The following is a 25062-nucleotide window of genomic DNA, read 5'->3' as shown; positions in this document are numbered from 1 at the left end:
AACAGATCTCATAAGGGAAAGACAGACTCTGAAGGAAAGACAGTATCTCGAAGATATGGTCTATCAATATATATTAGACATTTAAGAAATGTCTTACCCTATTGCCTCTCTTTATTCCTAAAGGGCAAATATTTTTCAGTTCTTTATATGACTTTTAATTATAAATTTGTAAAATATCTGTGATATTTTCTCCAGAAATTTCAGAGAAGGAAGGAAATATGTATGTGTTCAAATTGTCATCCTGACCAGATTTTTCAATTATGGGAAGAAATAAATGTCATCATTTTTTTCTTTACTTCCAGCCTAGAGTTAAGTGTTGGTGTTGTCACTCTGCAACTGAATGAAATCTATCTAATGTCTAATTAGAAGGTCTTATATTTAGAATCTCAGGACAGTGGTCCTTCTTGACACACTGCTATTCCAGCATGGCAGGTGGCAAGTGCTTCCTTTTGGCAGCGTCTGCTTACATATTGGTGTTATCCAGGTCTTTTTTGAGCATGCTGTGGCAACTGTCTGTTACTACTTCTGTCTCCTAGAGCTAGCATTCTTCTCACAGTGCTATCACGCAGAGATTAATGGAAGAATGTAATTAGTCTACTCCATTTTATCAGTAGGAAATGAAAATAAAAAAGTGAGACAGCCTCCATGAAAGCAAATTCACTTTTTTTTTTTTTTTTTTTGCTAAGTAAGTTGAGCTCTTGAAACATTTTCCATTTGTGTTTCTATAAACTGGAAAGTGGTCATGATAAAATAAAACATAATGTGTAATTACGGGGCGATTGAGAGAAGCCCTAAGATCTGTTTCTTCCCTCGATGGCAAGGTTCTCCTTGAGAATGAGTTTGCACATGACTTGTGCTGATGCTGTCATTGGTAATGTCATTGCTGATGCAGGTAGCATTGCCCCATCTGTTATTAATCACAAATTCAAAAAGCAATATAAAAATTACTTCATAATATTTCTAAATGACTCAAGGGAGAAAAGATAAACTCAAAACTCTAACAGATCACGCAGAAACTTGCTGGGAATTTCAGAGGCTGATTTACCCTCTAAACCAAACTACGAAAAAAATAAATAAATAAATTATGTATCTTTAGGGACTATCAGCTGGATTGATGGAAAACAGAAAAATTTCCATGTGGTTCAACCATTCTGAGTACCTTAAATCATTCTAATTGGTCGAGAACTATGCTGAGACCTGTGTCTTTCTAGTTTTGTGGTGTGATTTTGGTTTTTCCGTGGTATTAGCATCTCAGCAGGTCTGGCATTTCTATGCCCAGGATAACCACAGGGACGGGCTAGGCTTATAGCCTGCTATGTGTCAAGTGTCAAAAATCCATAGATAGCAAAATTAAGACCACAAGATAGATAAAATAGTATGTAGTAAGAGTATTCAGTATATTGTGTGTATATTGATATTTCATAAATTGGAAGCTCAAGCCAACGGTGGAATGAGGCTCAGAGGTCCATTGTTATAGGACAGCTTACATGGTGAAAAGGCAGAGGCCATTTTTCATTACAGTAATTAGTTATAGCACAAGAATTTTCCAAGCCATGCTGCTATGGGAAAAAAGTGGTCACCTCATGCCAATTTGGGCTTAAGTTTTATTCATGATTTTCAGAGAAAAAGCCACTACCTAGGTTCAGTTTCACGTATGTTCATGAAACAAGATAGATTTAGTTTTGCTTACATGATTTATAGGGTTTTGTCCACTTAGGAAATTTACAAGTTTGGTCTTCATTTTGTGTTTAATTTTAGCAATGCAGTATGCTTGTCTCACTTATTTTTAAAGATTTTATTTATTTATTCATGAGAGACACGGAGAGAGAGGCAGAGAGGAGACATAGGCAGAGGGAGAAGCAGGCTCCCTGAGGGAAGCCTGATGTGGGACTCGATCCCAGGACCCCAGGATCATGACCTGAGCCAAAGGCAGATGCTCAACCACTGAGCCACCCAGACTTCCTGATTGTCTCACTTTTCTGATTTATGTTTTACTTTTCTTTGGTAACAGAACCTTACTGTGAAACTTTGCTTTCTTTCTTTGATCCTGGAAGCTTGCCTGGCTTCTTGATTTCCTTTCCCTTATGCCTTATTGTCCCAAACTACTTTAATTTTAGGTGGGGTCATAATCATAAATGTATTTTTCAGGCCACCACTACTAGGTGTATTGCTACCTGTCTTATTTTTAGTATTGCCTCCCAGACAAACATGTTATTCTCTACTGTATTAAACCTATTGGGTATAAGTCAAACAGACACACACACACACATGCATGAACATACACACACACATAAAATCAAAAAAGTACAAAATCAAAAGGTGACAAAATGGAATTAAGGTTTTTACAGCTTCAAGGCCTGACTAGGAACTGGTACAGTTCCTAAAAATCTCAATTCTTGCTATTTCTGAATGAGAATCCCAGAATGCTTCTTAGGCAAGTAATGGGTTAGATCTCTTTTTGGTTATACTTATATTTAAGAATTTTAATTCCAGAGTCCCTACCCACAGTCCTAATATTCCCTTCAAAGTTTGTCCAATATGTGACACAACATTTTCACATTATTTATTTTTATATTTTTACATAGCCTACCTGGATGAGAATATATTTATGGTAAATCTGTTGCATATATCAACTTCAAAGTGTTAATTTCTTTTTCTTTTTAACGAATAATTCACACTTTGTTTTAATGAATAAGGCAAATGGTTTGTAGATAGAATCTAATCTCCAACATTTATAAATGTATCCTATATATATTCTATTTGGTCTCAACTATTAACAGAAGAAAAAAGGGTAGGAATAAAATGCAATGATTTTGAAATTTTATTTTACATTGAGAGATGAGAAAAATAAGTTTGTAAGCTGTCATTTATTCATTTATGCATGCTTTTGAAATATTTATTTAGGATCTATTATTTGTAAATCAGAAGTAAAATAAATCCAGAGGCCCAGCTTTCCAATTTTTAATCTAGCACTCTGATCAGAAAAGATCAGCTACTGTATTTACAGCCATTATTGGTTCTGATCTATTGGCAAAGGATTGTATTATGAATAGTTTTGGTTGCTAATAAGTATTCATCGTTCTGCAGCTTCATCTTTCTAAATTTGGCCCAAACTTGCTTTATAATTTCTACACACATCACTGTGTAAATATCATATAACCTGGAAAATATTAAAAATAAAAAACATATTTGATTTATTCTCAAAAATATCAACCATTATCAGTTTTTGTTTCATCTGTTGGGCACATTTAACTAACAGAAATATTTATTATAAATATATATTTAACTGTTAATAATTCAAAAACAGAAAAAGTTCTTAAAGTTTCCATTTAAAAGCTAACCTTAGCTTTGGCAGGTGATTTTAAACTCTGTCTAACCAATTAACCCTAGATACTGATAATTCAGTATAACATGGGATATATATCTATGATTTATAGATATTATTTTTCTATATTTTTAATGTGAAAAAGCAACAATAGTATTTACAATGAAACATGTGAATGAATAGGCTCGATATATTTTAATGGGAAATGATTGGATTAACTATTAGAAATGACTAGATTGTAGCTAATTACCTTTTTAAATTTTTTTTTTTTTTTTTTTTTTTTTTTAGAGAGAGAGAAAGAGAGAAACAAAGAGAGATAAAGAATGTGAAAGCAGGGGAGGGTTAGAGGGAGTTAGAGAGAGAAAATCCTCAAGCTGACCCCAGACTCTCCCTGCTGGGTGCCGAGCCCCGGAGCTCAATCCTAGAACCCTTAGATCATGACCTGAGCCCGAATCTGAATCCAGAGTCAGAAACTCAACTGATTGATTCACCCAGGCACGTCTAATTAATTTTCTATCAAACCTCAACAAGTATTTTTAGGAAGTGTCCTCTTTTAATTGTATCAGTATATATATATTGTATATTGTAACAGCAACTTTCTAAAAACATCTCATCAAAAAAGTTTTCAGGAAAATATTTTAGATTAAAATTCTCTATTAGTCTATTCAATGAAAGATAATAGAACATTTCTGTGTTATAGCATTTCTAAATTAACCTAAGTAAGCAAATTTTATTGTTCTATTCTTAGGTCTTTGTATGACAATGAGGAATATATAATATCACCTTTATTTTCTCTAAATTGTTAAGTTAAAGTGTTTCTCATGCACACCAGAAACTCTAAATCTCTTTTGTTATAAAATCTGTTTTATAGTAGCATGAGGGAGGCTACTTTCATTTACACCTTAATTGAAAAACAATAGCGAAAAAACGTTAGCAAGATGATAAAAAGAAGCCTATTTATTTCACCTAAACTTAGGTGTCACTTGTTCATTCCTGAAAGATAGGAAAATAACAAGACTATCCAATTAATTACTCACATAGATTGAAATTTTGCAGCCATCTCCTGGCAAAAATGAAAAATCTATTAATCAATGAAAATGAAATGAATCATAAGCTCCCCTGCCCCCATACACAATTTTTAATTTTTGTCTGCTGTGGACTGGGATGTTTGCATAGATTTGAAGATGAATATGCTCATTTATTTAGTCAGATTTCATTCATTAAGTTGTTCCTTGTGTCTATGCTGTTATGATATCAAACTACTTGAAATAAAATCTTATTCAATGCTTAAGACAGGAGGCTTATTATCCCTAAAAGATGGCCTGAGTGTTGGAAGCCAATATATGATGTGTTTATAATTCCTTTCTTTTCAGTATAATTGAGAAACTACTATTTATAATGCAGAGGGATTGTACTACTGCATATTCTTAATCATGTTGAAAAATTTCTGGTGAAATTATAGTGATGTTTCCCATCAAATAAACTTTGTATGTGTGGGTAAAATAGTCTAGCTGTTTTGCTAAATAAAACTACCTATTAATTTCCTTCTAGTAGGAAAATATAATATTTGTCAGGCCACACTTATTGTAGATTGTCTTCTAAACTCCTGAATACTTTTTTTTTTTCTTTATCTTTGGGATAAGCTGATCAAGTGTCTTTTATTCAGATCTGTAGAGAATTTTGTGCCTTAGTGTTACCATAACTTCAATATTGTGTTTAAAATAACTATAGCTATATAATTCTAAATTCATTATGGAAATCATTGCGATTTAGGATGGAGAAAAACAGGAAAATAGCAGATCCTTCAATAGTATTGAGGTAATATTATTGACCTAAGCAAACTGTATCAAAAGCCAAGTTGAGAAGATCATGGATAAATATTAGTTTTCATGAGATAAAAATTAACTAGGAGTATTAAATTGCTACTCTGTGATTTTATAAAATCTGTTAACATTGAGTAAATCCACAAGTGTATTTTGGAGGTTTCCATCATATAAATCAGAAACTTTCCCTTCAGTCAAGCCTCTTAACAAAATGTGAAATTTAACAATAAGAAATGAAAATATGTAAAGCCAGTTGCTAGCCATTTCACTATATATCCTGGATAAATTGTTTTTATTGTGATAAACACAAAGGGCAAGGTGTTCAGCTCTACTTAATACTATCAACAACTGAAGAGAGGCTCTGAGCAAGTCATCATCTCTTATGTCCTCCACTACTTCACCTCCATTATGTGCCCAGGCAGATCTCAGTGGGATTCCTCTTATCATCATTCTTCTGATCACTTCATGTCCACCAACTCTCTTTGATATTCCCATCTTATCCTTATGGTTAAAACAATTTTTCTTCTGTTCCAGCATTGGTAAGACTGCAAGGCTAGGATCAATCTTCAGAAATTCAGAGTAAGCCCCTTTTTACCTAGAATATTGCTTTATCCTTATAGCTGTTTCTTATAATTGAAATGATATCCTCTGTTTCAAATTGCACAAGTGTTTCTAAAAGTTTTAGTTACTCTATGGTGTTTTGTCTGTGGAGTATATAAATATTTCTGTCTATGATATCACAATATAACTCTTGTCTACCCCTCCATCCATCCATGTATTCATCCATCTATTCACCGATCCATTGATCTACTATTTTAAAAATATTTATTGGATATCTACCAAGTGGAAAGCAATGTTCTTGGTACAGGGACTACATAATCACACAAAGCAGATAAAGTTCTTGCCATCATAGTCTCGCATTCAAGTGGCATAAGTAATAAACAAATTAACTATGCAAGAAACAAGTGTTGGTGAGGATCTGAAGAGAAAGGAACCTTATTGCTGTTAATGGGAATGCAAACTGGTGCAGCCACTATGGAATACAATATGGAAGTTCCTCAAAAATTTAAAAAGAGAACTACCCTACTATCCAGCAATTGAACTACTAGGTATTTACCCAAAGAATATAAAAACTCTAATACAAAGGGATGTATGTGCCCCTATGTTTATGGCAGCATTATTTACATTAGCTAAATTAAGAAGGCAGCCCAAGTGTCCATCAAGAGTAGAATGGATAAAGAAGATTATTCAGTCATAAAAAAAGAAAGAAATCCTGCCATTTGCAATGACATGGATAGAGCTAGAAAATATAATACTAAATGAAATCAGCCTGCCAGAGAAAAACGAATATCATATGATTTCACTCAAATGCTGAATTTAAGAAGCAAAACAAATGAGCATATGGAAAAAAAGAAAGGAAAAGGCAAACAAACAAACAAAAAAAACCAGAATCTTAACTATAGAGAACAAACTGGTGTTTACCAGAGGGGAGGTGGATGGGAAGATGGGTGAAATGGGTTATGGGATTAAGGAGTACACTTGTGATGAGCAATGGGCGATATATGGAATTTTTGGATCACTATATTGTACACCTGAAACTAATATAACATTGTATGTCAGCTATCCTGGAATTAAAATTTACAAAAAAATTAAAAACCCAAATAAATTATATGTGCCATATAGTTATGTGATGCCTGTTGATAAGGCTAAGGGACCTTAGGTGTGCCTGACTATTTCATAGAAGGTAACTAGCAAGAATCTCTATGACAAGGTCACATTGGAGCAAGTTAATAAAAAGAAATACAGACGTGAACATCTGTGGTGGCATCAGGAGGGTTTCTGGGAGACAAAAGAGGGAGGGCAGAGGCCTTGAAATAGGAACCTTCTTGGTGTTTTCCATGCCCAGAAAATAATCAAATATTACTGGAAGAGAATAAGCCACGGGGAAAAAAAAAATTGACAGTGAAGTCAGAGAACTGGATATGTGGTAGGGGGAAGACTACACATAGCTTTGCAGAGCATTATAAAGACTTGGATTTATAATCTGAATGAAATGGGAAGCAATTGTACTTTTCACAGACTGTTAACATGATTTTATTTTGTCTTTAAAAGATCTTTGACTGCTGTGTGGAGACGCATGTTATAAAGAGAAAGAAAGTTAATATTGAAATAATCCAGGCAACAGATTACTCTAGTTTGCACCAGAATAAAAAGAGTGATTAGACTGTGTGTTTACCTCTGTGTATATGTGTTTGAAAATTTTGAGAAGGGAGGATGTTTTTGGATAGTAAGATGATTTGAATGTAGGGTAAAAGAGAAGGGAATCCAAGATAGTTTCAATTATTGTGAGTATATTTGTGTGTGTGTGTGTGTTTATGTGTATGAATGTGTGTGCCACAGTAACAAGTTAAAGCAGTACCCATCAACTGAAGTAAAAGATTGTGATAGAATAGTTTAACAGAAAGGATATCTTCTGTCCTGGATTTATTAAGTTTGAGATAACTTCTAAAGGCAGAGTTCATGTTTGCAGGTTCACACACAGATTTGAGTTTAAAGGTAGAGTCTAGTTTGAAGATGCAGAGTTTGAAATCTTAACATGTTAATGGTATTTGCAGACATAAACTCAAAAACAGTGTTGAGTACAAATAAAAAAAAAGAATGGGCCCTCTAAGATGTAGAAGCCTACATCTTTGAAGTTGGTTAAGAATCTACAGAAGAAACTGAGTAGAAATCACACTTTCTACAAGAAAAGAACCAAAATGAATAGTGTTTCAGAATTCACATGAAAATTTCTCAAGAAGGAGGATGTGATGAACTTTTCAAACACTCCTCATAGTTCCAGTAAGATAAAAGCTAAAGGTTTTGCATTGGATTTGGCATATAGAAGCCGCTTGTGACCTTGACAAGAAGTTTCCTTAAACTAGCAGGCAGGATGGCCTGACTAGAATAAATTTGAGTAATAATTGGAGGTGAAAAAATGGGAATAATGACGGTGATGATGTTTATTTAAGTGTTCAGGTTTCAAGGAGAAATGAAAATGAGGTAGTTGCTTAGGGAGAAAGCAAAATCAAGAAGATACTTTTTAAAAATCTTTTGAAGATCTTATAATGTCCTTTACTATTATACCTATAGCATCAGAATGTTAATCAAGAGGAAGAATATAGTTCCTAGTTCCTCATCTAGAAATATTCTCTCTAACCTAGACAGAGGTGATGTCCTGGGACCCCATATCACTGGCACTTGAACGCTCTGATGCACCACATTTTCCAAGTGGTATATAGCAGTTCATAAGTTCACAGTGGAAAGAAACATCATGACTTCATGGCAGATGGCAAAGATGCTTCTAGACTTGATTTTACAAGATTGTTGAAGGCTCTCTGACACAGACTCCAGATCACAACAGTGGGAACAGTTCTTTGGTGTGCAAGAAGGGATGAAATTTAATTTACAAAGGAGGTTGTCATATAAGAGTTTACCCATCTTAACAATACTTAAAGAAATTTATGTGGAAGCAAATTCATTTATGTGTAAAAGGAATGTGTGAAATGTCTTTTTTAAATTGCTCCTATTTCCACTGATAAATAGGTAGCATATTTATCAATAGAGTTTAAGGGTAGGAGAAGAATTTCTGGAAGCTTGAAGAGATGAGAAAATTTGTGAAAAAGGCATCTTGGAAAGTGACAGAGCAGAGTAGAAAAACATGGTAGACAAATTGGAAAATACTCAGAAATTGGATATTTTTGGTCCCGAATATAAAGTGAGTGCAATCAGTGTGGGTTTCTGAGATTTTCAAATATATACACCCATCTAGAATTAGGTAAAATTAGGTAATATTTTGGAGTTAGCCAGAGTAGGAATTAAGGTAGGCAAAAGAATGGCAAAATTGATACTCATGACTTGTAATTGACCATTGTATAGGCTCAACTGAATGGAATTTTATACACTTTTATATTAAAAATGAATATAACATTATTTTTACTGGAGAAAATAGAATCTTTTTCCCTATGTTTAAATCCATAATAGCTGAGAAAAAGAGAGGAGAGAGAGAGAGAGAGGCAGAGGGATTCCTCTTTCCTTTGTTACCATTCTTATGTTGTAATATTTTCAGATCTAATTGAAGTAAAATCTTTTTTCCCCTAATTGCATTTAAGAGTAATTTGCCTAATTTCATTGATGCAATTGAAGGTTAATCCCATTGCTTTTCTTTTTACTTTAGAGTAAAATTCTCCAGTCTCTTTAGTTTAAAATAAATTCATTTTATTGATTAAAATATCTACCTATTTGTAATGATTAATTTTGTCAACTTTGGTAGGCCAAGATACTCAGGTCTTTGGTCAAACACCAAACACAACACTGTATGGTAACTATGTTGGAATTTAAAATACAAAACAAAATGACAACCAAATGTTTAGATGTTTCCATTAAGGTATTTTTTAGATAAGATTAACATTTGAATCAATAGACTTTGGTTAAATCAATCAAAGGATATTGGTCAATATCCTTCCAATGTTGGAGAAGTGGCCAGGCCAGTCTTAGTTGACTAGCACAGCAATGATCTGTCACTGACATTCTCTAAGTTCTAGGTAATCACACTCTGTCTTTCCTGGAAAGCTTTGTAGGCTTTTCAAACTGTCTTCTGCTGGGGACCCCTCATCTGTGTTTCACTTATGAGAACTTGTATTTCCACCAGATGGCCACTTAAAATTCTTCCCCTAACTCTCTTGATATGGTCCATGCCTCCTCATGCAGGCAACTGAGAAAGATGTAAAAATAACTGCCCTCCAGCTTTTTTTCTTACTCCTGAGAGATAATTCTAAGCATTCCTTCCTTGCTCCAACACACTCTAGAAGCTGTCCTTAGGAAGATGCCTCTCCAGATTCTGTCCTCAATTAAGTCCTCTTGGAACTAACCCTCTAGCTCTGTAAGCAGACATGAGCAGACAAACATCAAATTCTGTTTGCTCTTTTCATAAAGCTGTTTTGACTACACTAATTGTGAGACTGAAAATAATTCTCTCCCTTTCTCCATTGTGAGAGAAGAGGATCTATTACAGGGTTGTGAGAGTCACCAAGGAAATTCTACTATCCAATCTATTGAAGTTTTAATTTAAATCATTTTTTTTTTACATGCACCACCTGAATGGGCCACCAAGAGTTACAAAACATAATTGTTAAGCCTAAGTGAAGCAAATGTTTTCTTTTTACAATTTGTTTTCTTTTGTGTACCTTTAGAATTATAAATTCTAAATCTAATGCAATAATATATAATTCTAAATATAAATATGCATCTGATTCTTTATTTTCCAAGTAAAAATACTAATTATAAGATATTGTTGTTTGTGTTGTTTTGTTTTGTTTATCTCTACTTTTATTTTTTTTTCCATTCAAGAGAACATTAAGTCGTTCATTGATTACACATGATAATGGATGATACACAAGCTTTAATCCCATCTATACTTTTATCTGATACCATAATTCATTTTTAAAAGATTTATGTATTTATTTATTTATGATAGACATAGAGAGAGAGAGAGAGGCAGAGACACAGGAGGAGGGAGAAGCAGGCTCCACGCCAGGAGCCCGATGTGGGACTCGATCCCGGGACTCCAGGATCGCGCCCTGGGCCAAAGGCAGGCGTTAAACCGCTGAGCCACCCAAGGATCCCCTGATACCATAATTCAATTTATATATATTGCATAGGATGTGCCAACAATCATAATAACCAAATAAGCTCCAAGCTGACCCTTTTAATGGTGAACTCCAGCAACACATTAGCTGTCAGTTCAACCACACCAAGGTATGTGGAGACAATGGCTTCTGTGCCCAAGCAGGTTGCAAATAAATTTCGAATGGAACCTGGCATCACCCTGAAGGAATTCTAACTTCACATTGTTGGGGTAGTTTACTAAGATGGCTTCAGAGTAGACTAACTTTACACAGCACATTTAAAAAAAGAACCATTTATTCAGTGTCATGATCAGACTATTACATTTAGCAATCAAGATCATGGGTGCAAAAAAAAAAAAAAATCTACATTAAAACCCTTTGTTGGAATGCTTTACACTTTCCACAGAACATAAACTAAAATAACCTGTTATACAATTTGTCACAAATACAGTCCTTGAGTTTTTTGCCCATACACATGAGTATTGTCTAAAATATGTCTTTGTAGCAGCTAGGTCCTGCCACCACTGTGCTTGGTTGAGTTCACAGATCTGTTGTAACCTGTAGCTTCCCTGTCACTTCTCTGGCTCTCCTCTCCTGTTAAGCTTTGTTTCCTGGCAGTAATTAAAACCTTCTGCCACTGCCATAGCTGCTGCTGCTGCTGCCAGAATGGCCATAGCCACCTTGGTTTTGTGGTTTGGCAAAGTATTTTCCTCCACCACCATAGGGACCAGAGCTTCTGCCTCCAAAATTTCCTCTTTTCATGGATCCAAAATTTGAGGATTGATTGTTGTAATTGCCAAAATCGTTACAGCTTCCGCCACCTCCAAAGTTGCTTCCTAGCACATCATTACCAAATCATTATAGTCATCCCCACGGCCACCATATCCACCACCACTCCGGCTGCCACCGAAGCCACCTCTACCACTGAAGTTCCCTCCATGACCAAAGTCATCATTCCCACCAAAACCACCTCCACGATCACCACCAAAGTCTCCAGAACCACTTCGGCCTCTTTGGCTGGATGAAGCACTAGCCATGTCTTGCTTCCATAGGGCTTTCCTTACTTCACAGTTGTGGCCATTTACAGCATGGGATTTTTGAATGACAATCTCGTCTACAGAGTCATTGTCATCAAAAGTCACAAAAGCAAAACCTCTCTTTTTGCCACTGCCTCCGTCAGTTATGATCTCAATCACTTCAGTTTTCCCATACTATTCAAAATAATCTCTTAGATGTTGTTCTTCAGTGTCTTTTTAATGCCACCAACAAAAATCTTTTTCACAGTTAAGTGGGCACCAGGTCTTTGAGAATCTTCTCATGAGACAGTCCTCTTTGGTTCCACAACTCTTCCATCTACCTTGTGCGGCCTTGGATTCATGGCTGCATCCACCTCCTCCACAGTGGAGGTGACAAACCCAAAGCCTCTGGAGGGCTTGGTGTTGGGGTCTCTCATTACCACACAGTCTGTAAGCGTCCCCCATTGTAGGGGGGACATTGTAGCTCAAAATGGCTCCTCAGACTCTCATCAGTTGTTTAGAAGCTCAAACCTCCAATGAAGAGCTTCCGCAGCTGCTCAGGCTCTTTGGAAGACTCTGACTTAGACATGATGGCTGTGGGAGGGGAGATTTTAATGTTGCTTACTCGGCGGTGCCCAGGAGCAGAAAGGAGTAATATAACGAATGTATCTTATCTCTACTTTTAAATTTGATCATTTCTGGTATAGGGCTCCTCTCCTTTACCCCTGTAGGATTTAATTCTGTATTTTCATTAACCACTTGGAACACAAGTACATAAATACATAATGAACAAGCACACAATTTAACAAATGTGTGAGGATCCTGATAGTTTATGCTGAAGGCCTGAAGCAGGGATGAACCCACAGAAGTGACTTCGTAGCCTATTCACCCTGGGAGAATGAAATTGGGACTTGCGTATGAGAAAGTTTGCATGCAAACTGAATTTCTACCCATTAACAGGAAATATAAATTGAATTTCTGTTAGAACCTGAGATGTGTGTTTCTCTTTTTGAGTGTTAGAATATATTTTTTCCCTTTTTTGGAAGCTTTCCTAAGAATTTTGAAAAGACTTGTAAGAAGGGATTTTGGTACCTACATTCACTGAAAACTATTTTTCTTATTTCTGTGCTAAGAATTTTATAGAACATAATTCTCAGTTGGAAAAAAAATCACTAAAATATGTATTGTGAACATGATCATTCTTTAAAATCAGTTAGTGCCTCTCATAGCCTGTGTTTTTATGAGAACGTAGCCAGATGACTTATCATGTGAGTTTCCCCAGAAACTAGCCTGTTTGTCAAAAAGTACCAGGAGGGCAGGAATTAAATTTTTATTAGTGCTATTGTACAAGTTTATATGAGAAACATATGCAAAATACATGTGTATTGATTTATTTGGCTTAAATTTAAAGCAAAATGTAAAAATGTTAAGGGAGATGCAGAATTTTAGTTTAGTGTTATAGTTCTCTTATTTGAATTTGTAATTGTATATTACAGAACTAGACATTTAAAATTAAAGAAATGATGGCATTTTATTCTACTAATACTATTTAGATAAAATGGAGTTTTGATGGAAAAATATTAATATTTGAGATGTGTTTTGATAGTTAAAAGCTTTAGCTAAGCTTATGACTAATTTCAGGCTATTTAAAGGGTTCTATAATTCAAGTGTGTATTTGTGATAATGATTTAGCATGCACATTTAGTATTATCAATTATACATATATTATTAAAGCTGCAAAACAGATAAAATGACTCAACTTGGAGGAATTAAAGACAACAATGTATTTTTAGTTAAACTGTTAAACACATGATTTTTTTTTCTGGATAATTTCATCTGACACCATTATTTTACTTGATGCCTATCTCTATTTCCATTTTCTGTGCTGTTTTCTTTGATCCAACAAATTTATGGAACACTCCTGCTTCAAATGGGATAAGTTAAGTCTACAGGGTAATCTTACAGAGTCCAAGAACAGAGAAGTTGAGTTCTAGAGAAAATATAAGGATAAGCAAAACTGTGTGAGAGATGAAACTCTCTAGTGGTGCTCAAATAAAGCAGATGTACAATCAGCTGAACCTTGAATAAACTCTAAGCAGTTTATATTCAGTGTTATTGAAATTAAATCTTAGATTATTGATTCTTACTGAAACATTCAATATTTTATACATTTTTATTGAGAGTTTTCTCTGTGCTAGACACTGCATTATGCATTTGTAGGATTCAAAAACTAAAGCATACATTATTTCATAAAATTTTGTTAGTGATTAATCTAGTGGAGAATCCACACTAGGGTACTACCTAGGACACATCACATGATGTGGTTAGAGACACTATGAGTTAATAGTGATTGCGTTGTAGTAATTACTGGATTACAGAGTTATAGATAATTTCTGAATCCAAAAGATATTAAAATATATTTTAATAACTCATGTTTTTTGTTTTTTTTTTTTTTTTTTTTTTTTAGTGATTAGCAGAAAGTGTCCCTTCTTTAGGATTTTTGAACTTGGGTACCAAGGTTAGTTGTTTTTATGTGTTTCCCATAGTGGCTAAAACTCTAAATAGATACTGGTCACCTGATTTTCCATAACATACATAAAGTTCATGTGTAGAAAGAAAGGAAAATGAAATGGAGCTACAGAAAAATATAGAGATCACAAATAGATAGAAAACCCCTAAACCCAACAAATTCTGTAGCCCTAATTATAATTATCAAATTCCCAGTAAGTTTGCTCAACCAGACACTTTTTGCTCAACTCTCTTTTGCATTTCATGAAGTACCCTCATGTCCCAACCATAAATCTCCCTTACTCCTACTTCCCCCCATTTTTTTGTTTTGCATTAAGATTGATTTCAGTCATTTGCGATCAAAGTGGTACTTATCAATAGAGGACATAATTTTTTTTATACTAAAAAGAAATATTTTCTAAAAACAGAATGCCATAGTTTTATCCAGAGGAATCCTATCACTCAATTCCAATTTCTGCTCAGTGTTTGTATACATGTGCCATTTTTCTCAAAATAAAGATTCAAATAAATACATTGTAACTGAAAAGATAGTGGAATGCATTCAAATAATTTAAACAAAATAGCCTCCTAAAAGAAAAGGCTTGATTCTTGCATGCTTCATTTATTTTTGTGATAGAAAAAAGTATAAGTGACAAAGACAAAAATTTTGAGAATTATCCTTTAAATATGTTGTAGTTTTTTAATTTCTCTTAGGGTGACTTGTGTATTTATTAATAATATAGTTATACTACTACTATGAATAATTATTTTGAGTCATTTTATTTTTACATTGTTATAATAGACTCCAACTCCCATTTTCTTCAAGTTTTCGATTTTGATGGCAATATTAATATTTTACTTATTATTTTGTTTTGCTTTTTTTTCAGATTTATTTATTTATTTGATAGAGAGTAAAAGAGACTTCACATGAGCAGGGGGAGCTGTAGGGGGAGAGGGAGACAAGCAGACTCTGCATCAAGCCGGGGGTGGGGGAGTGCACACAGGGCTTAATCTTACAACCGGGAGATCATGATCTGAGCCAAGATTATGAGTCAGAGGCTTAACTGACTGAGCCACCCAGGTGCCTTTTTTCTTTCTTTTAATAAGAAAAAAATCAAATTGTCCAGCCTAGAATCTTATGCCATCTCACAGGATGCAATCACTTTCTCTGTCTCTTTCTCAGGAATAACCCAGTTCTCTTTTTGTGTGATGATAAATCATCTTCTGAAGATCTCATTGTCAGTTTCAAATGGCTTAACAAAATATTTCTTCCCAGTATATGCAATGCTCTCATCAAGAGAAATTCTAATGAATAAAAAATATCCTTGCCCCATTAAAATATTTATCAGATGATAATATGCAAGAACCACTTTGAGTCTTGTGGGGTATTGCAGTCAATACCACTCAGGGTTACTGGTTACATGCTATAGAATTCAACTCTAGCTGAAAGAAACAATTAGAATTATTTTAAAGGTATGAGAATGTGGATGAGTCACTAATAGGCTGGAGAAATCAGTTTTAAGTAGGGCTTCCTCTAGCACAAACTGTGGAAGTTAATAAATTAAGGAGTCAGTTAATGCATTTCACCCACTCCTGTGTATCAGCACTGCCAATGGATGTAGCTGTCCTTGCTAAATACCTTTGAGTACTACACTTTACTCACTCTTTCCAAATGAGTCACTCAATCAGGAACCTAAGTTGTTGGCAGGAGAGGCTAGACTAACTATCAATGTCTTGTCTGACAAAAAAAAAAAAAAAGGAATAATATCCAAAGGGAATAATAGAAAATTCCCAAAACTTGTGAGAATATTAAAATGCCCTATGGGCAAGAAGTGACAAATTTTGGACCCATATTTACTCCACAAATTAAAGACATGGATAGCTAGTGATAATAGAGAATAAAATATGAAGCAGGCAGAATCTTATGGTATTTTTGCTCAAGTATTTTTAATTAAGTTTGTTTAAAACCCATCTGATTTGTTCCAATTAAAGAGCACATTAAATCAATTTGAGATGCACTTTTATTCACAAAATGTACAGCAATTATAAATAGCAGTATTAGTATTCAGGAGTATGAAAGAAAATAGTTACATTGCACTGTTCAGGAATGTATAAACTATGAAACTACCTATTTTGATAATAGGAAAATATATAAAATGTACGTATCTTTTGTACTAATAAATGTGAACTCCTGATTGTCTTTTCTAATGCTTTCCTACCATGGCCACTCCTCACACTCTCCTGCAATCTTAAGTTATTCAGAACCAGCCTGCCAGCAATTCATATTTCCTCATGCTCCAGAATTTGAACACAATGCATGATTCCCACTGCGGCCTCCCCAGTAGAAGTCCATCATTTTTAGCCTTGAGCATTGAAGCAACCTCCTAACTAATCTCATTGCTTCTCTGTTTGTCCAGGTATTACTCTATCCTTAACTAGATAGCCAAAATAACACTAGTTATTTAGATCATGCTACTAGTTTGTATTTTTAAGAAATCCCCCAATGCATTATTATTTCTTTCCCAATAAAAGGTAATTGCTAACTATGACCCCTAACATTCAGCATGACCTGACCCTCTGCTACCTCCTGATGTCACCCTCAAATGGTTTTTCACGTCTATTTCAATGTAGCACTTTGGTTTCATCCTCATGGTATGCTGCCACTTTGGGACTTTGTACTTGCTGTTCTCTCTTTCTGGAATGCTCTGCCAGATATTCATGTGACTGGTTTCTGATTCATGTCTTCATCAAAATACTTTCTCAGAGAAACTTTTCCTGATCACTCTATTTTTTTTTTCCTGATCACTCTATTATTTCACACAGCAAACCCTGATAATCTGTATCTGCCTTTCTCAGTATTTAGCACAATACAAAATACTACATCTATACTACTCTGTTATTTGTGTTGGTTTTCACCAAGATTGCAAGTTCTATAAGGGTAAAGATTTTTGTTTGTTTTTATCACTATTATATCCTAATAACAAAGCATAGGAATAGAAAATTGGAAACAAATCTCTAAAAGATAGATAACTGATTAAATTGGTTTTGATATATAAATCATGAAGTCACTAACATTCTTTTGGAAAGTGGTTTACTAAATAATTTTGTGTTACATTGGTTACGACATTCTTTATAAAATGTTATTAAAGCATAAATAGTTTCATATACTGAACTGTTAGCAGTGATTATTTTTTGGATATTGATTGATAAAGATTTTATTTATTTATTCATGAGAGACATAGATAGGCAGAGACATAGGCAGAGGAAGAAGCAGGCTCCATGCAGGGAGCACAACGTGGGACTCCAACCTGGACTCTGGAATCATGCCTTGAGCTAAAGGCAGACTCTCAACCACTGAGCCACCCAGGTGTCCCTGGAGTCATATTTAAAGGCATTTTTTGGACTTTCCATATACTAAAAATGTACTACAATGAACCTGAATCTTAACTGAATCTAAAAAACAAACAAACATGATTTTCAAAGAAAGTTAATTTAAGGTTAATATTTGATGAGAAAATGACCAAGATTTATACAAAATGGAATGATACCAATTCTCTCAATCTGTTAGCCTAGTTGACTTCCAAGAATGGTCAATAAGAAGACATTCACATCTGACTAATATTCGATAAAGGAGGAAAGACTATCCACTTATCCACTGGAAGAAAGATAGTCTCTTCAATGAATGGTGCTGGGAAAATTGGACATCCACATGCAGAAGAATGGAACTAGACCACTCTCTTTCACCATACACAAAGATAAACTCAAAATGGATGAAAGATCTAAATGTGAGACAAGAATCCATCAAAATCTTAGAGGAGAACACAGGCAACACCCTTTTTGAACTCGGCCACAGTAACTTCTTGCAAGATACATCCACGAAGGCAAAAGAAACAAAAGCAAAAATGAACTATTGGGACTTCATCCAGATAAGAAGCTTTTGCACAGCAAAGGATACAGTCAACAAAACTCAAAGACAACCTACAGAATGGGAGAAGATACTTGCAAATGACGTATCAGATAAAGGGCTAGTTTCCAAGATCTACAAAGAATTTATTAAACTCAACAGCAAAGAAACAAACAATCCAATCATGAAATGGGCAAAAGACATGAGCAGAAATCTCACAGAGGAAGACATGGACATGGCCAACATGCACATGAGAAAATGCTCTGCATCACTTGCCACAATGAGATACCACCTCACACCAGTGAGAATGAGGAAAATGAACAAGGCAGGAAACCACAAATGTTGGAGAGGATGTGGAGAAAGGGGAACCCTCTTGCACTGTTGCTGGGAATGTGAACTGGTGCAGCCACTCTGGAAAACCGTGTGGAGGTTCCTCAAAGAGTAAAAATAGACCTGCCCTACGACCCAGCAATTGCACTGTTGGGGATTTACCCCAAAGATACAGATGCAGTGAAATGGCAGGACACCTGCACCCCGATGTTTATAGCAGCAATGGCCACAATAGCCAAGCTTTGGAAGGAGCCTCGGTGTCCATCAAAAGATGAGTGGATAAAGAAGATGTGGTCTATGTATACAATGGAATATTCTTCAGCCATTGGAAACGACAAATACCCACCATTTGCTTCAATGTGGATGGAACTGGAGGGTATTATGCTGAGTGAAATGAGTCAATCAGAGAAGGACAAACATTGCATGGTCTCATTCATTTGGGGAATATAAATAATAGTGAAAGGGAATAGAAGGGAAGGGAGAAGAAATGTGTGGGAAATATCAGAAAGGGAGACAGAACATGAAGACTCCTAACTCTGGGAAACGAACTAGGGGTGGTGGAAGGGGAGGAGGGTGGGCGGTGGGGGTGAATGGGTGATGGGCACTGAGGCGGGCAGTTGACAGGATGAGCACTGGGTGTTATTCTGTATGTTGGCAAATTGAACACCAATAAAAAATAAATTTATTATTATTAAAAAAAAAAAAAAAAAAAAGGATCCCTGGGTGGCGCAGCAGTTTGGCGCTTGTCTTTGGCCCAGAGCGCAATCCTGGAGACGTGGGATGGAATCCCACGTTGGGCTCCCGGTGCATGGGGCCTGTTTCTCCCTCTGCCTGTGTCTCTGCCTCTCTCTCTGTGACTATCATAAAAAAAAAAAAATAAAAAAAAATAAATAAAAATAAATAAATAAATAAAAAAGAAGATATCTACATCCGGATATATTTAAGGGACCAAAGATAAAGAAAGGATCTTTAGTTTTACATTTCCCTGATTACTAGTGATGTTGAGCATCTTTTCATATGTCTGTTGGCCATTTGTCTTTCCTTTTTTGGAAAAAAAAAATGTCTACTCAAATTGCTGCCCACTTTTTAATTGGATCGTTTGGGTCTTTTAGTTTTGAATTGTATAAGTTATTTATATATTTCCAATATTTACTCCTTATTGGATATATCATTTACAAATATTTTCTCCCATTCAGTTGATTGACTTTTTTTATGATGGTTTCTTTTACTTATGAAAAAGCTTTTTATTTAGATGGAATCCCAATAGTTTATTTTTGCTTTTGTTTCCCTTGCCTGAGGAGACATATTTAAGAAAATATTGCTATTATTGATGTCAGAGAAATTATTATCTGTATTTTCTTTTAGGATTTTTATGGCTTCAGATCTCACACTTAGGTCTTTAATCCATTTCGAGTTTATTTTTGTGTGCGGTGTTAGGAAGTGGTCCAGTTTCATTCTTTTCCATGTAGCTGTCCAATTTTCCCAGTGCCATTTATTGAAGCAACTGTTTCTCTATTGTATATTCTTGTCTCTGTGGTGTAGCTTAATTGACCATATGAGCATGGATTTCTTTCCAGGCTCTGTGTTCTGTTCCATTGATCTATGTCTATTTTTTTGTGCCACCACCATCCTGTTTTGATTAATAAGGCTTTGTAGTATATCTTGAAATATGGAATTATGATGCCTCCAGCTTTTTTTATCTCTCAAAATTGCTTTGGCTTTGGGGTCTTTTGAGGTTCTTTACAAATGTTGGGGTTATTTCTTCTAGTTCTGTGAAGGTTGTTTTTATATTTTGATAGGGGTTGCATTGAATGTGAAGATTGCAATCTCTGGATCTAATTTGAATTTTGATACGGATTAACAAACTGTTAGCAAAAAAGATGGTCATGGGGAATTTGGGGGAAATTTTATACCCTGACTACTTTTCTGATGTTAGTAAGGAATTATTGTGGAATTAAGGAGTGTTATTAAAGAATTACTGTGATTTTTAAAAAGATTTTATTTATTTATTAATGAGAGACACAGAGAAAGAGGTAGAGACACAGGAGGAGAAGAAGGCTCCATGCAGGGAGCCCATTGTCGACTCTATCCTGGGGCTCCAGGATCACTCCCTGACCAAAGGCAGATGCTCAACTGCGGAGCCACTCTGGTGTCCCTATTGTGAAATTTTTAGATGGCAAAGGTATTTTTAAAATATTTCTGAAGATTATTTAGCTTTTGACATGGATATAAAATATTTATGTGAAAATATTTGAGATTAACTGAAAAATAATCAGAAGATGAAAAGGACATGGATGAGGATAGCAGATGGGAAGTGGATAGAGATGACACAAGATGGCTAAATCAATAAACAGCAAATCCAAGTGATAAGTGCATGTAGATGTTGCTTTTAAACATTTTAAACTTTTTCTAATAAAATGGTTTCTTAAAAAATATTTTCTAGACAGGAGGGTCTTTAGAGCATCCTGGAAAAAAGGAAAAAAAAAAGAAAAGAGGGGGTAATAGATTACTTAGAGAAAAAAGAAAGTAGACTGTTAATACCTTAACAGTAACAATGGAAGCATAAACAACAAAATAACATATTCAATAATGAATAGATTGCACAGTTAATTAAAAAAGGGAAAATATTTCCAGATGTACAGTAGCTTACTACTTTTGTTCCAGCAAAGTATCTCTGTAGGAAATTGAAAAATGAATTTAAGAAGAAGAGAAAATTCATCCATGAAATCTGAGAGAAAAATCATGATCAAAGGAAACAGAAAGTGTTTGAAAAATCTAAACAATTAAAAAAAAATCTAAACAATTTAAAGGACCACTGACTAGTACTAATAATTGTGGCATGAATAAATCAATGTAAAATAAACATTAGAGAACAAAGTATGAATGTTAAGAAATTACTCAGACAAAATAATCTGAAGTTCATTATATTGCTTCGGACTGAGAACACCTATCAAATAGCATCCACATTTTAAGTTTAATATGAGTGTTAAATTTTTAATTTACTAATGAATATAAGTAAGTGTGAAATTCCCAAAGAAAAAGGAATAAGGAGAAAGAAAATAGTGTAACAAAAAACAGAGGATGCAATACAAACCAATTCAAGAAAGTGGTTAAACACAGAATAAGAGAGAAAATCATAAAAGTAATGGAAATTAATCCATATTAATCATTTTAACATATGAGAAATATGTGATAAATGTAAATGATCTAAATTATCCAGTTCTAGAAAAATATTATCAGAGTTGAGTGTTTAAAATTCAGATTTGAGACTTCTTCAAAATAAGATAGTATAATCAGTGACAGGCTAATTATTACACTGAGAATAATCAGGAAAATAATTTAAAATATAAAAACCATTCATTTTTAAGGCATAAGATATTTGCAAAAGGAATAGGAGGAAGAGAAGGCATACATTTTCAATGATTGTAGAAACTCTTGGAGTTTAAATGGTGGTATTTATTTATTTATTTATTTTTCATGGAGGTTTGTCTGATTCTTACCTTGGCCAAGAATTTAAAACGTTGATTTAGGTCCAGGCAGAGGACTACTGCCAATAGGAAAAATAACCTAACAGAACTTTGGTTGGTCTCATGGAACTGCAGGGACAAATATGGATTCTTGAGAGTATTTGGACTCTAAATCCTGAACAACTAATGGGTCAAAGAAGATATCAAAAGAGAAATTCAAAATATATATTGAGACAAATAGTAAAACACATCACAACTAATGGAAAACAGCAAAAGCAGTTCTGAGTATCTATAACAGTAAATGTCTATAGAACAAAACAATACAAAACCCCAAAGATCTCCAATAGACAACCTACCTTTATATATCAAGGAACTGAAAAATGAGAGCAGACTAAAACCAAAGTTAAAGCAGAAACCAATGAAATAGAGACTAAAAAGATAATAGATCAACAAAAACTAAGAGTTGGTTTTTGAAAAGATAAACAAAATTGACAAGTCTTTAGCTAGACTAAGAAAAAAAGAGAAAATTCAAATAAAATCAGAAACAAAAGAGGAAACTTTTCAACTTATACTACAGAAATCTCTTTAGAAGACGAGGAGAGGTTATTATGAACCATCATACACCAACAAATTGAATAACCTAGAAGAAAGGGGCAAATTTTAGAAACATACAACCTACCAACACTGGACCATGAAGAAATAGAAAATGTGTATAGATCAAAAACAAATCAAGAGAATAAAGCAGTACTAAAAAGTTTCCCAACAAAGAAAATCCAGGACCAGATGGCGAATTCTACTAAATTTTCTATTTTCTAATAAAAAAAAAAGATTCTATTTATTTATTTATGAGAGACACAGAAAGAGACAGAGACAAAGGCAGAGGGAGAAGCAAGCTCCATGTAGGAAGCCCGATGTGGGACTCGATCCTGAGACTCTGGGATCACTCCTTGGAGCCAGAGGCAGATGCTCAACTGCTGAGCCACCCAGGTGTCCCTCTACTAAATATTTTAAGAAAGAGCTAATGCTAATTCTCTTCAAACTCTTCCAAAGAATTGAGTAGGAAGGAACATTTCCAAACTTACTATACAAAGCCAGCATTATTCTGACACCAAAGCCAGGTAAAGATATTACAAGAAAAGAAAACTGCAGGCCAATATCCCTGATGAATATAGATGCAAAATCCCTCAGTCTGGTATGGGATTCTGTTGCTTCTAGAACCTTTGTTCTTTTCCAAATCCTAACCTTTGTTCTTAGTGGTCCCCAGGAGACCGTGGCTTACCAAGTGCAGTCAGTGCCCCGAAGAGGGAAATTCCTGCAAGCTCATTAGACCTCCAGGGGACAACTAATTGCCTGCCCGGTCAGCTCCTAGATAGGAGCTAATTGGAAGCGTTTCTGGCAGCAGTTGTGAGATGTCAGATACACAGCCTACTTCCTTTCAGGGAGAAACCAGGAGCTGGGTGTTTTTCCTACTGGCCCTGTGCTGAGCCAGGGGGAATACCCACTTGTGCATTCATATAAAATCACCTTTTTGTGCAGTGTGTTCTGTGGGACCCAAAAATAAAGAGCTCCATCAGCTTCCAGAAGCTATTGATGTTGAGAGCTCTCCCCTGGGCGACAGTCTCCTTCTAACGAGAAGCTGGTGACTCTTTTATTATTGGAGTGAGCTGGAAGGAGAAGATGGCAGACTAAGTAACTATAAACCCATTCAGGCTCCTAGAGGATCCCAGTCAGCTCCCAGATGCAGACTTATTAGGAGCCTGACTCTCAGACAGCCTCTGGGAGAGCATAGAGTCAAACCCCATCCAAGGCAGACACTGGGAGCCTTGACGTTTTGCTTGCTTCTTCTGCCCCGGTGCTGCTGGAGGATTCTGTTTAACACTGTCTCTGTTTACCATTATCTGCAGGAGACTTGCAAACACAAAGCCTGATCAGCTCCCAGAGCCAGGTGAACTGGTAACCAGTCCCTTGACTGGCAGCCATGAAAGGTAGGGTGCTAACTGTGCAGTCCAAATGCTTTGCTCAGTCAGAAGAACTTGGGGGTTGAGGTTTCCCTCTCAATTATAAGGCTCTGTACCCAAGGATGGGGTTTAAGGTAGAAGTGTGTCTCAGCTTTTCCAACCCATTTGAATGTGAGCACTTTTCCAGTCACGCCTTGTGTAGGAAACACTCAACTAGTTTTTGGATTTCTCTCTTTTTTTTTTTAATTTTTAATTTTTTATTTTTTTTAATTTTTTATTGGTGTTCAATTTACTAACATACAGAATAACCCCCAGATTTCTCTCAGATGGAATTGATTCATGTGTAGCTGTTTACTCAGGGTGTCCATGAGAAGAGGGGAAGTCAGGAGCTTCCTACTCTTCCTGCTGATGTCTTCCTCATCATTTCTTTTTAAAAAGGAGTTACAGGGGTGCCTGGGTGGCTCAGTGGGTTAGGCCTCTAACTCTTGATTTCAGCTCAGGTCATGATAACAGGATTGTGGGATCAATCCCTGTGTCGGGCTCTGTGCTCAGAGCAGGGTCTGCTTGTTCCCCTCCCTCTATACGTAGGTTTTAATCATTTTATCTTTGAAATATGTTATAAATTCAAAATACTTCATATGACATACTTTAAAGTTCAAAATGTATCAATAAAGCAAAAAACTCAAGTTTCATGATGTGGCACTAAAAAATAATATTTAGTTTTCTTTGTGATCTCAAAGCATCTTGCTTTCTCCTTCAAATTTCCCTGCATTTTGGATTATTTACCTCTAAATAATATATTCTGTTGGGTTTCAGAGACCACTTTTCAATTGCTTTTCTTTGTTTTTTCAAGATTTACTTATTTGTTTGAGATAGAGAGAGAATGAGAGGGGATGGGAGGCAGAGGAAGAAAGAAATCCAAGCCGACTCTACATTGAACACAGAGCCAAATGCCAGGCTCCATCTCACTAGCCTGAGATCACCACCTGAGTCAAAATCAAGAGCTGTCCCCTTAACCATCTGTATCACCCAGGTGCCTCTGTTTGTGATTTGACACTGAATATT

The 25062-nt window shown here is 35.2% G+C and overlaps 1 long non-coding RNA gene across 2 annotated transcripts in view; it reads right to left on the bottom strand.

Moving 5' to 3' along the window:
* The window catches only part of LOC144283710 (uncharacterized), a 58141-nt gene extending 34707 nt beyond the window's left edge, over positions 1 to 23434 (bottom strand). For both annotated transcript variants that reach the window (XR_013352272.1, XR_013352271.1), the window contains exon 1: positions 23319 to 23434. This is a non-coding gene — a long non-coding RNA (uncharacterized LOC144283710). The remainder of the gene's footprint in view (positions 1 to 23318) is intronic.
* Positions 23435 to 25062: the final 1628 nt, after the last annotated feature.

The sequence above is a fragment of the Canis aureus genome, chromosome 14, assembly GCF_053574225.1.
Source record: "Canis aureus isolate CA01 chromosome 14, VMU_Caureus_v.1.0, whole genome shotgun sequence".
In the NCBI taxonomy this organism is placed as follows: domain Eukaryota; kingdom Metazoa; phylum Chordata; class Mammalia; order Carnivora; family Canidae; genus Canis; species Canis aureus.
The sequence above is the reverse complement of the archived record's forward strand: the minus strand, read 5'-3'. Positions and strand labels throughout refer to the sequence as shown.